Below are 13,554 nucleotides of genomic sequence, written 5' to 3'. Positions count from 1 at the left end.
ATGTACTAAAAAAATTTTTTTTGATCGAGGATGTACTAAAAAAATTTTTTTAGATCGAGGATGTACTAAAAAAATTTTTTTTGATCGAGGATGTACTAAAAAAATTTTTTTTGATCGAGGATGTACTAAAAAAATTTTTTTCATATCAAGGATATACTAAAAAAATTTTTTTTAGATCGAGGATGTACTAAAAAAAATTTTTTCATATCAAGGATGTACTAAAAAAATTTTTTTCATATCAAGGATGTACTAAAAAAATGTTTTTTGATCGAGGATGTACTAAAAAAAATTTTTTCATATCAAGGATGTACTAAAAAAAATTTTTTCATATCAAGGATGTACTAAAAAATTTTTTTTTAGATCGAGGATGTACTAAAAAAATTTTTTTTGATCGAGGATGTACTAAAAAAATTTTTTTCATATCAAGGATGTAATAAAAAAATTTTTTTAGATTGAGGATGTACTAAAAAAAATTTTTTCATATCAAGGATGTACTAAAAAAATTTTTTTTAGATCGAGGATGTACTAAAAAAATTTTTTTTGATCTAGGATGTACTAAAAAAATTTTTTTTAGATCGAGGATGTACTAAAAAAATTGTTTTAGATCGAGGATGTACTAAACAAATTTTGATACAGTGTTCTTGCTACCTTCTTCAAAATCATTACTACCTATCCTTGCAAATAAGGAAATAACGTTGTCAAAACTACTTAAACTTATTTTTAAATTAAATTTGTTTTAAAACCACGTACATTGCGGCAAGAAATTGCGAGAAAAAACTAAATCCATTGCGATGTGCATTTTGTTTTGCACGTCGTTTGTTGTTATTTTACTTTCTAAATGTTGCACAACGTTATCAAAGAAATCTATATTGCCCAGATTTGTTTCAAATGCAGTCAAATCATCTATATTACACACCTTATTAAAAGTAAAGGGTGGGCTACTATTATCATTATTATTGTTATTGCTAACGGTATCTCTAATAAGGACCATGTTAGCTTCCACAACGGACAACCTTCTATTTAATTTAGCTTGCTCGTTTTTGAGTTCTCCAATTATTTGTGTGTTTTTTTCTAAAACAGAAGTGTTTTGAATCAGCGCTTTCGTATTTTCGCTCAAAATACGCATTAATGTCTCAATACTATTGTTTGAAGTAATATCTCGAGGTTGTTTAAATGGTACTTTCTGTTTTGGTCTGCTAATTGGTTGGGAACTTATCTCCGTTGCCTGTGTGGAAAGAGGCTGTGGATCAATCGCTACAGTTGCGGTGCGATACGAGCATTGCGGGCTTACACGCTCAGCAGAAACACCCGCAGCATTTATCACGTATACAACGTTTTCTTTGTTGCTATCCATCGTTCTGCACGTTGTCCCAGAATAAAAACAAAAACGAGAATGTACATTAGTCAACTGACAAGGCCGGATAGATCAACGTGCAAACATCAACACCACGGACGCGTAACATTTGCACATCAACTCGGTTCAAACCCCCACGGGAATGGAATGGTACGAATAAAACTTACTCTTAATAAATTCTGAATTTCTCTCAATCAATTGAATTGAATTCAATTGAATTGATTGAGAGAAATTTAACAAACACATATACCGTCAGTCACCCTCGAGCGTTCGAATGCTTCTAAAATGATTGGCGACAATTCAAAATCACAAGCCAAAGCCGTCACCAACAACAGTAATGATAAAATAAGGGAAACAAAATATGTCCAAATATGAAGCGGGGGGAACAGGTCAGATAGAGCAAGCCGATATGCAGGGCAGGTACCGCCTGCGAATGAGTGAAGATGGGAAAAAGGAAAAAAAGGGTCGTCTAATGAGAAAGGGTCAAAAAAGGTCTGACACCCCAATAAATATGTGTTTATGACCATGACCCTACTCTTTTTTTTTCGTACCACATGTCGCGTTCATGTACCGTCATAAAAGCCAACCGCAGCTGCGCACGTGTTCATTTGTTATTGCTGCGCATTAGCCTAGGTCTACCCGCGTCGACACCCGGCCGGCTACTGACGTGAGAGAATTTTCGAGTGACTTATGAAGCAAGAATCGGAAATGTTACATTTCCGATGAGACGTTCGACAAGGCTGTTTCGACGAGTCGGAATTGTGAGTATCCCATACATTTCGTGAGTTCCACCGCTGCTTGGGGAGGTCCCACCGGTGAGGACTCAAGTAACCCTTTTTTGGCTTTAACGTTAGCGATGTTCGCGATTCGAGCGCTTGTTTAACTCTTCTGATGATACATGGAGTTTTCCTGCACGTCCTTTGTCACTACAATCACACGGGGGTTTTGTATTTCTTCGACTGAGAGAGAGAGAGCAAAGGTTCAAGCGCATGATGCCGATCGTTCTGGCTCATTGCAAAAAAGAAACACATGCGTCCCATTCACAGTCAAAACACGAGCGAGAGACCCCGCGGCACAAGATTTTATAGCATGCCGTCGACGATTGCATTTTAACTGAGCCTTAAAAAACCAGCACCAGCACCAGAACACCAGAGAATAAAGCCCATCGTTTTGGCTCTCGTTTGAAAAAGATGATTTTCTACCTACCTACCTACATTCACCGGTTTTTGAGCTGATTTTGGGTGATTTTTCACCCGCCTGTGGCTGCACGAAGCGAACGAAAAGGGGCTAGAGTTTCTCCGGCTTTGCACCTTCGCACCCTTGTGCGTGTGCATGTGTGCGGCTGCCAGCAGCGATTTTGGGTTTGTGTGCGCGTTTCTCCAAATTCTAAGTCCGGCCGATGCGTCGGCGAAGAGAACTTAGCAAATTTGTGGATTGAAGCAAACGGCGAAGAGTTTGGGTAAGTTAAAGAGAAAACTCAAACTGCCAGTGTGCAAGTGCTGTTCTTGGAGAAAGGTCGCATCATTGCAGAGGAAGCGGTACCGTTGAGGTAGGTTAAAAATCATCCCAATTGGAGTTTGATCTGTTTTCTAATACTTTCATTATCTTATTTCATGTTTGCTGCTGCTTGACGAGAGAACTACTATGCAGGACAGGATGTTTGCTCCTGTTTGACGAGAAAATTATGTCGCAGCATTTCGCACCACTGGAAATACTGCTGATAAACCGTGAACTATCGTGCAATTGGACGATACAGGCAAGCAGTGTTACTGGACAATGAAGGGCGTTTATTCCGCCCCCGGACAACGCAGCTGAAAGACGCCACCGCAAACAAAGCATAATGAAATATGAAAAACGCAATAAAATGTACTGTACTTCCCTCTTGTAGGTTCTTTCGTCTGCGCGTTTGTTTCTGAAAGAGAGCGCAGCCGTAAGCGCGAGCGTAATTGCGCTCGAAGCTTGCGCTCGCGGCTTGCGTTCTCTCTACCTTGAAAGAAACTGAGCTGCAGAAATGAGAAATGTGAGCGAAGGGGAAAAGGGCCGAAGCATGCGCGAGCGTTTCCGGCCGCGGTTTCATTTTTGACGACAAAACCGCAAATTTGAAGCCTTTTGAGAGCCTCCGTCGTGAGTTTCTTTTGAGTGATTCTTGGCAGTAGGGCAGGGTCGGTGATCGGGCGACATCTGTTCAGGGTCGGTTCGGTTCGTTCGGTTCGGTTCGGTTTTCCTGGTTTGTTCAGTTTGTGCTCACATTTTCATCGGTCTCTTCCCATTCTCAAAAGAGAGAGAGAGCGCGAACCGTGGAGAGCAAAAAACGCCATTGTCGCACTGTTAGGAGCACCGTTTTCCTGCATCGTCCAGCTGCCTGTAGCTCACGTCTATTCAGCGGGTATTTCCAGCGGTGCGAAATGCGGTTTTAACATAATTTACTCGTCAAACAGCAGCAGACATGAAGCAAGAGAATGAAATTATTATTAAAAAAAAACCAAGTTAAGAACTCCAACTGCGATGATTTTTAAGCACCTACCCTCAACGGTAATGCTACCTTCCGCTAGGATACTGCCCTGGGATACTCTGGCAGGTGACGTTTTTTCTCTTCAACTTCGCCGGCCTGCAACATAATTAGCTTGCGCTGGCGCACACATTCAAAGCAACAGGGAAAAATGACGGTTCAAACGAGAGAATTCGAGCGTCATTCGTTCGCTCGGTGCAGCCGACCACCACCACCACGCTGCTGATAGCCAAAAACCACACACACACACACAGGTAAAGAAAATCACGTGAAGAAAGGTAGTAAAAGAGAGCGAAGTGATCCGAGCTTCGGGGGTCATTTTGGCTCGGATTTGTCGGCAGGGAAAACCCGCGGTGCTGGGAACACACGCGAAACGAACTGCGTACGAACTGCGTGCAGGAATGAATGCACGAGTGAAACCCCCGCAAGGACATCCAGCAGCAGGAGCATCAGCAGAGGACCGATCCCTCACACTGGCACACACACACACTCAAAGTGCTCTCTCTCTCTCTCTCTCTCTCTTCGTTTGTTCGTTTTGAGGATCCCCTGGGTAGGATCCTGGCGCGGTTTTGGGGACATTTTTGGCATGTTTATCCTTTCGATTCTCTTTCACAAATTGAGAGACTTCTCTCTCTCTCTCTCTCGCAAGGACACGCGAGAAGTGCAGTTTCTTCTGCATCGCGAATGGAAAAAGCCTCCCTCTCTATTAGCGCCTGCTGGGTGTCCTCGGCGAAAGATCCTTCTCGTTTGCTTTCTTTTACCGTTCTGCTCCCGATGTAAGTCGATGCCTCGCATGCACCCGAACCTGGCACGGAACTATAAAAAAAAAACATAGCGCAAATAACGCACGCGACCTGGTATCAGTTCTGCAAACGAAACAGAACGAAAGCGACCCAGATGTAATAAAAAAAATATTTCCGTTGACCCGCAAATCGAGCTGCGTGCTTCTTTTTTTGCGGAGTGACACGAGATCGCTTCAGCCACCACCCAGCCCAGGTGGACCACTTTTTTCAGCATGAATTATCGATGCCTGCTAGGATGCATTGTGCAGTTTAGCAGAGAATTTCCGATGTAAATATACTCCGCGCGGTAATCCGTCGTTAAAAGAATCGTGCATAGAAATGTTTCCCGTTGAGCTTCCCAACGAGCTAATTCTGTGGTAGATACCTACCTTTTTTTTGTGAGTTTTGGCTGAACAGCCAAGCCCGAATGGTTGAGAATATCCAGAATTCTCGCGCAAACGAATGGCTGAACAACCTTCTTTGTGCTCAGAACATCGGTGTACTTTCGATTGCTAGGATGGTTTCGTTGGCCTAAAACCCTAAGCTTCATCGCTGTACGCAGACACCTCGCTCGGTGAAAGGTCCTTCCTTCCTATGGCCGTACGTTCCTATGGCTTTGGGCAACTGGGCCTTCTTCCACTGGCCTGGTGTAGCTGTAGCTGTAGCTGTAGTTCGCCCCAAATGGACCCGAACGCTGGCAGGTAAAGGAAGATGATGATGATGATGACGTCGACCTTATAGCGGTTCCAAAAGCTGGCGAATCATTGGGCAATGGAACAATGAAAGTGGACAGACGAACGGTAAATTGTACAGAGTCCAAACAACAAGACGATTAGATGAGTGAATTACAGCTAATTTTCCGCAAAACGAGAAGAACTCACTTACCCGCTTTTTAGAGTTGCACAAATTGTAATTGTAAGTGTCAAAATGATGGAGCTGACAGTTTTGCTTGAGCGAGGTATTTTGTTTTTGATGTTTTGACAGCTCCTGACAGAAGGAAAGATTTTAATTCGTCTAAAACTCGGGGTAATTTAGCGGATTAGAGCTCTATTTTTGGCGGCTAAAAATGAAAAAAAAAAACCAGTAAGTGATTGAATGTTGTGTGTAAAGAATAAGAAAGAGTTTGCAGGAGAAAAGAGCTTTTCCATCGAATGGAACATCATTTCTCCTCCGGTCACCATTACGCATCTTTCACTACAGAGTCAGCGAAGTGTCAAACCGTTATCGAGCCTACCGGAAATAAATAAACAAAACGTACGTTTGCCGCTGGATTTTTCACCGACCGACAGCTGAGCCGGGTGACTTTTTGCATCATCTGCGGTCATCTGTGCCCCTGTTGACCAGCCACGGGGGCTTTTCGGTACCGCAGAATGTGTTTAGGGGCACCCGAGCGAACATAACCCCACCCCCCGTTTCCGTGCACGTCGTTGCCTGGCGATCATTAGCCAGGGGAGGTTTCGGTTTTGTCGTACTTTGCTTTCGTACGAATGTTGTTGTTTTGAATGTTATGTGTGTATTTTTTTTTAATGTGTTTTCATTTTATCACTGTTCATGTTTTCGTGTGTTCGTTCGAATAAAACTGTGCCAACGCACACGCTTTGTATGAACTAAAAAAAAGGTTTTTTAGATCGAGGATGTACTAAAAAAATTTTTTTTAGATCGAGGATGTACTAAAAAAACTTTTTTAGATCGAGGATGTACTAAAAAAATTTTTTTTGATCGGGGATGTACTAAAAAAATTTTTTTTAGATCGAGGATGAACTTAAAAAATTTTTTTTGATCGAGGATGTACTAAAAAAATTTTTTTAGATCGAGGATGTACTAAAAAAATTTTTTTTAGATCAAGGATGTACTAAAAAAAATTTTTTTGATCGAGGATGTACTAAAAAAATTTTTTTTAGATCGAGGATGTACTAAAATAATTTTTTTAGATCGAGGATGTACTAAAAAAATTTTTTTTGATCGAGGATGTACTAAAAAAAATTTTTTAGATCGAGGATGTACTAAAAAAATTTTTTTAGATCGAGGATGTATTACAAAAAATTTTTTTCATATCAAGGATGTACTAAAAAAATTTTTTTAAGATCGAGGATGTACTAAAAAAATTTTTTTAGATCGAGGATGTACTTAAAAAAATTTTTTTTAAATCGAGGATGTACTAAAAAAAATTTTTTAGATCGAGGATGTACTAAAAAAATTTTTTTAGATCGATGATGTACTAAAAAAATTTTTTTAGATCGAGGATGTACTAAAAAAATTTTTTCATATCAAGGATGTACTAAAAAAATTTTTTTTAGATCGAGGATGTACTAAAAAAATTATTTCATATCAAGGATGTACTAAATTAATTTTTTTTAGATCGAGGATGTACTAAAAAAATTTTTTTTAGATCGAGGATGTACTAAAAAAATTTTTTCATATCAAGGATGTACTAAAAAAATTTTTTTAGATCGAGGATGTACTAAAAAAATGTTTTTTGATCGAGGATGTACTAAAAAAATTTTTTTCATATCAAGGATGTACTAAAAAATTTTTTTTTAGATCGAGGATGTACTAAAAAAATTTTTTTCATATCAAGGATGTACTAAAAAAATTTTTTTTAGATCGAGGATGTACTAAAAAATTTGTTTTGATCGAGGATGTACTGAAAAAATTTTTTTTAGATCGAGGATGTACTAAAAAAATTTTTTTAGATCGAGGATGTACTAAAAAATTTTTTTTTAGATCGAGGATGTACTAAAAAATTTCTTTTAGATCGAGGATGTACTAAAAAAATTGTTTTAGATCGAGGATGTACTAGAAAATTTTTTTTTAAATCGAGGATGTACTAAAAAAATTTTTTTTAGATCGAAGATGTACTAAAAAACTTTTTTTTGATCGAGGATGTACTAAAGAAATTTTTTTCATATCAAGGATGTACTAAAAAAATTTTTTCATACCAAGGATGTACTAAAAAAATTTTTTTTAGATCGAGGATGTACTAAAAAAATTTTTTTTCATATCAAGGATGTACTAAAAAAATTTTTTTTCATATCAAGGATGTACTAAAAAAATTTTTTTAGATCGAGGATGTACTAAAAAAATTTTTTTTGGTCGAGGATGTATTAAAAAAATTTTTTTTGATCAAGGATGTACTAAAAAATTTTTTTTAGATCGAGGATGTACTAAAAAAATTTTTTTAGATCGAGGATGTACTAAAAAATTTTTTTAGATCGAGGATGTACTAAAAAAAATTTTTTCATATCAAGGATGTACTAAAAAATTTTTTTTTAGATCGAGGATGTACTAAAAAATTTTTTTTGATCGAGGATGTACTAAAAAAATTTTTTTAGATCGAGGATGTACTAAAAAAATTTTTTTTAAATCGAGGATGTACTAAAAAATTTTTGTCATATCAAGGATGTACTAAAAAATTTGTTTTAGATCGAGGATGTACTAAAAAATTTTTTTTAAATCAAGGATGTACTAAAAAAATTTTTTTTAGATCGAGGATGTACTAAAAAAATTTTTTTTAGATCGAGGATGTACTAAAAAAATTTTTTTTGATCTAGGATGTACTAAAAAAATTTTTTTTAGATCGAGGATGTACTAAAAAAATTTTTTTAGATCAAGGATGTACTAAAAAAATTTTTTTTAAATCGAGGATGTACTAAAAAAAATTTTTTCATATCAAGGATGTACTAAAAAAATTTTTTTAGATCGAGGATGTACTAAAAAAATTTTTTTTAGATCGAGGATGTACTAAAAAAATTTTTTTTGATCGAGGATGTACTAAAAAAATTTTTTTAGATCGAGGATGTACTAAAAAAATTTTTTTTAGATCGAGGATGTACTAAAAAAATTTTTTTAGATCGAGGATGTACTTAAAAAAATTTTTTTTAAATCGAGGATGTACTAAAAAAAATTTTTTAGATCGAGGATGTACTAAAAAAATTTTTTTAGATCGATGATGTACTAAAAAAATTTTTTTAGATCGAGGATGTATTACAAAAAATTTTTTTCATATCAAGGATGTACTAAAAAAATTTTTTTTAGATCGAGGATGTACTAAAAAAATTATTTCATATCAAGGATGTACTAAATTAATTTTTTTTAGATCGAGGATGTACTAAAAAAATTTTTTTAAATCGAGGATGTACTAAAAAAAATTTTTTCATATCAAGGATGTACTAAAAAAATTTTTTTTGATCGAGGATGTACTAAAAAAATTTTTTTTAGATCGAGGATGTACTAAAAAAATTTTTTTTAGATCGAGGATGTACCAAAAAAATTTTTTTTTAACGAGGATGTACTAAAAAAATTTTTTTAGATCGAGGATGTACTAGAAAAATTTTTTTTAAATCGAGCATGTACAAAAAAAATTTTTTTTAGATCGAGGATGTACTAAAAAAATTTTTTTAGATCGAGGATGTACTAAAAAAATTTTTTTTAAATCGAGGATGTACTAAAAAAATTTTTTTAAGATCGAGGATGTACTAAAAAAATTTTTTTAGATCGAGGATGTACTAAAAAAATTTTTTTAGATCGAGGATGTACTAAAACAAATTTTTTTTAGATCGAGGATGTACTAAAAAATTTTTTTAGATCGAGGATGTACTAGCAAAACTTTTTTTAAATCGAGGATGTACTAAAAAAAATTATTTTAGATCGAGGATGTACTAAAAAAATTTTTTTAGATCGAGGATGTACTAAAACAAATTTTTTTTAGATCGAGGATGTACTAAAAAATTTTTTTAGATCGAGGATGTACTAAAAAATTTTTTTTAAATCGAGGATGTACTAAAAAAATTTTTTTAGATCGAGGATGTACTAAAAAAATTTTTTTTAAATCGAGGATGTACTAAAAAAATTTTTTTTTTGATCGAGGATGTACTAAAAAAATTTTTTTAGATCGAGGATGTACTAAAAAAATTTTTTTAGATCGAGGATGTACTAAAAAAATTTTTTTTGATCAAGGACGATCCGAAAAATTTTTTCCGCTCCTGGTGATATTGTTCCATTCTTCACTCTATGCCCTAAGAAGTTTACTTCCCGTTGCATGAATTGGCACTTTTTCCACTTTATCGCTGGGCCGTATTCTGCAGCTGTTCTTCACACTGATGCCGTTTTCGATAAACACTGGCGTTGAACCGTGGATGACGTGGATATCATCCATATACAAATCGAGCACGTTGCACGTGCAATCATATCGCGAAAGACATCGTTCACGTAACGAATAAAGACCGCCGGTGAATTACGCAGCCCGACAGGTGCTCGGTTGAATTCGTACAAACCACGTTTCGTCGCGAACACCGTATACTTCTTACTCGTTTCCCTGCACGGGGACATGAAAAAAAAACCGTTTTCCATGTACCATAACCATGAGAACCATTGCGCCTTTTGAAGTTTTTGTACTACTTCGTCGATAACCGGTGCAGGGAATCCGTCTTTCAAAATCATGGAAGTAAGTTTCCGATAATCGCTGCCATCTCGGTTGGTTCCGTCTTGCTTCTTAACCACCACAACACGGCTAGCATATGCTGATGTCGAATGGCCTAACAATGCCTTTCTTCAACCATTCGTCTACCTCTGATCACGCACTGCTTTGGATTCCGAAAACCTTGGTCGGCTTGGTGGATGTCGGAAAGGCATTATTTGTCCGTCAGGTATTATCTCCAACGTGACTGGACACGTTTCTTGTTGAAAACCAACCTGACCCTCTGCTATTAGTTGATCACTTTCCACTTGGAACACATGCCGCGAGCAGCGTATCCTCCACGTTGTTTATGTTCTTTCTCCACATGCCGAGGTGTTAGGCCTTACACCATACTTTTTGTTACCACCGCGTCGACCAATACACCAGGGATGCTCTACCCACAATGCATTCGTACCGTCTGGCACAATAAAAAACTACTGGCACTGACCGGATAGGTGTGGTCATTTCTCGACACATCCACAGAAGCACTACCCTCGGCACGGGTACGCTTTCCTCCGAAGCCAATGCAGTTCAATAGCGATGTACCGTTGGTTTCTCTGCGTCTACGACTAAATGCGAAGGAACTCTTGCCACAAGCCTCGCTTTTTGTGCACTCGCTTGCCTTTTGCCCAAAGCTACCACATTCGAAACACTTTATTTGTTTAACTTTGCACTCTCGGGCACTTCGTGTCCAATTTTTGCCACCACTGTAACACTTGCGCACGCCACCTATCTGCGTGTGTTCCTGCTGTCCGCCACTCGTTTTAACTATTTTGTTCCATTTTCTCCCTCGTTCGAGGAACAATATAGCGTCGCAATCTCGGCATTGCTTGCTATTCGCTGCCTTTCGTACATCGCTCGCGCGGATGAAAAGGGCCCAAACACTTGAATCAATGCAATGCTCGCAGGGCAGCATATGATGACGCAACGCCTTTTAGAGTCGGTATAAAAACTTCGGGCTACTCTAGCAACACCCTCGCATTCATGGCACCAAGCTTTGACGTCGCGAGTTACGTCCTCGCCGTATGCTTCGATCGAAACCTTCACATCACGAAACGAGTAAGGTTGCATGGTTTTTAGCTCTATTTGGTGCGGATTTTGGCTCAACAGCAGACAGAGAAGCCTCCAGCATCGTGAACACCAGTCACACCTGTCACATCGTTGTCGAACTGTTCGCGAGCTTGCGCCTCGATCAAGCGCGCCGTCAAATCCTCCTTTCGCACTAATCCTGTGCGCGTAAATTCTTCCACTAATCTTTCCATTGCCACTTTTGACTGCTTAGCACACAGCTCAGAACACACACAGATTGAATCTATTCGGTTCTATTGCTCGATGTTTACTTTTCCAGAGGTTGACAACGACAACGACTCTCTTATCCGCTGATCGCTGCCTTTATAGCCTACGGGTGACACTCTCACCTTTTCACATACATTCAGTAAGCAAGTTCGTTAGCAAGGCCCCGAGAGGGCCAAGTTGGTATCTCGGAAAGCGTACGAATAAACGTCAAAAGTGTAGTCAGGTTTTTTCATTGTCACCGTACTCGACGACTTCTCGGACAACTGCCTCTTCTTCAGACGCTGCTCACCTACACATGCCATCGATCGGCTGGAGCTATGCCACCGTGGGCACTCCCATACAAATATCGGGATAAAAGTTTGGCGAGATTATTTACTAAATAATTTGTTTTTAAATGTACAAATTTACACTACTGGAAACGAAAGCTGATCTGTTTTTGCTAATTGTAGCACTTTTTCATACTAAAAATCCTTAAAAAAGTGTTTTCATGTATTGCAACGCCTGTATGTATGCAACTGCGAAACGTTTGCTGATGTAAAAAAAGATGTTACAGGGTACTTATGAGCACGTTTCACGAAGAAATAGTTTCAAAGCAATCAAACTAATATTATTTTTGATGAATTGATAATATTATGATATGATATGATTGGAAAATTTGCTGAATATTCAGTCAAAAAATACATAACAAAAGAAAATTTAAATGCAATCAAAAATGTTTGTCAAAAATGCTAAAAACATTAAAAAAAATAAACATAATATAGTATCAATATAAAAAAATATGACCAGTAAGATGACTATCGAAAACCTGTTGGTTGCAGTCGATTGCACGAAAGATTGAAATATGAAATACGACTTTAATTTTTTTGTTGAATTTTTTTCTTTTTTTTTTGGAAATTACGATTGAGAGTATGAAAAAAGGGTAAAAAACTCATAAGTAAGTAACTATTCTATATTATATTAATCGCTAACGAATCGAGTTAAATGTGAATCAGGTTCGAAACTTATGTTTAAATTATCTAGCGTTGTTAATACTTCATCGCAGCCTTCTATTATATCTGCTCCGTTTGAGGAGCTATCACGTGTTTGTGATGATATTGTTCGTTTCAGGTGAATTTACGTGAATTTCATTGCACTTTTCATTATTGCTATTTGCGTTCGTAGTATTACATGCAAAAAAACGTTTTCACTTCATCTGGATATGTTTGTTAGTTTAGTAACAGCCTGCATACGTTTGCCAAGTGAAATTTGAACTTATACAAGGGTCCGAAGAATAAAGCCCTTGCATGAAAACATCGCTCATGTTAAGCATTCTTGAGCTCTTCCTAGCATACGGAGATCTCTACGGTCTTTCCTAAATATTTTGTGCCTTATTATTTTATGAGCCAAAACTTTGTGGACCGTGTGGCAGGCATTTTATACCGATGATACTTTTGTAAAAATAAATCATAAGTATCAATGTAGCACAAACTGATTGGTTTTGGATTGAATTGGCTCTGAACAACTGATCGCTATCAAAATATGCTTAAATCTTTTAACAAGTTCTACTTTCAATGCCCAAAATATTACTAAACAAAGTAACATTTGAAAAAAAAAAAAAACTCGTCGACAAGTATTGCCAGTTGTACCGTTACCACCCGTAGGTCTTGGCTCGTCAACTTTAACCCCAAATTCATTGTACAGTTTTGTCGATCCTTATAAAATTTTGTGACTTTCCACTTTTTTTGAAATCAAGTCTGTACGAGGTATGTAACAGACATTCGAAAAAATCGTATCCAACAATGCAAAGGAGAAACTCCAAATTACCGGGGGTTTCTTCTTTTGCTAAAAACCCATTTTTCAATCGACTTATACTATGCATTTCATTAGGCGTTACACCACAAATGCAACAATTTTGCACGGAAAGCGTATTTGTTACATAAGCCAACACTTTTCCATCAATCATACTCATATAAAAACAAAAATCTAACATAAATATGCTTAGTATCATCCAAAACTTTTTTTTAATGGCACTAAAGAAGGCACATTTCTGATTCGATTTCCTGTATCGATTGCAAAACTTTTTCTTTTGTCTCTTTTGCAAACGCGATCATAATTCGTCTACAAAACCATGGTACTCTGAGACAAAAGATTCAACCAAAAAAATTTTTTTAGATCGAGG

Source organism: Anopheles nili, unplaced genomic scaffold (genome assembly GCF_943737925.1).
Source record: "Anopheles nili unplaced genomic scaffold, idAnoNiliSN_F5_01 U_low_cov_15, whole genome shotgun sequence".
In the NCBI taxonomy this organism is placed as follows: Eukaryota; Metazoa; Arthropoda; class Insecta; order Diptera; family Culicidae; genus Anopheles; species Anopheles nili.
This window is presented reverse-complemented; position numbering follows the sequence as displayed.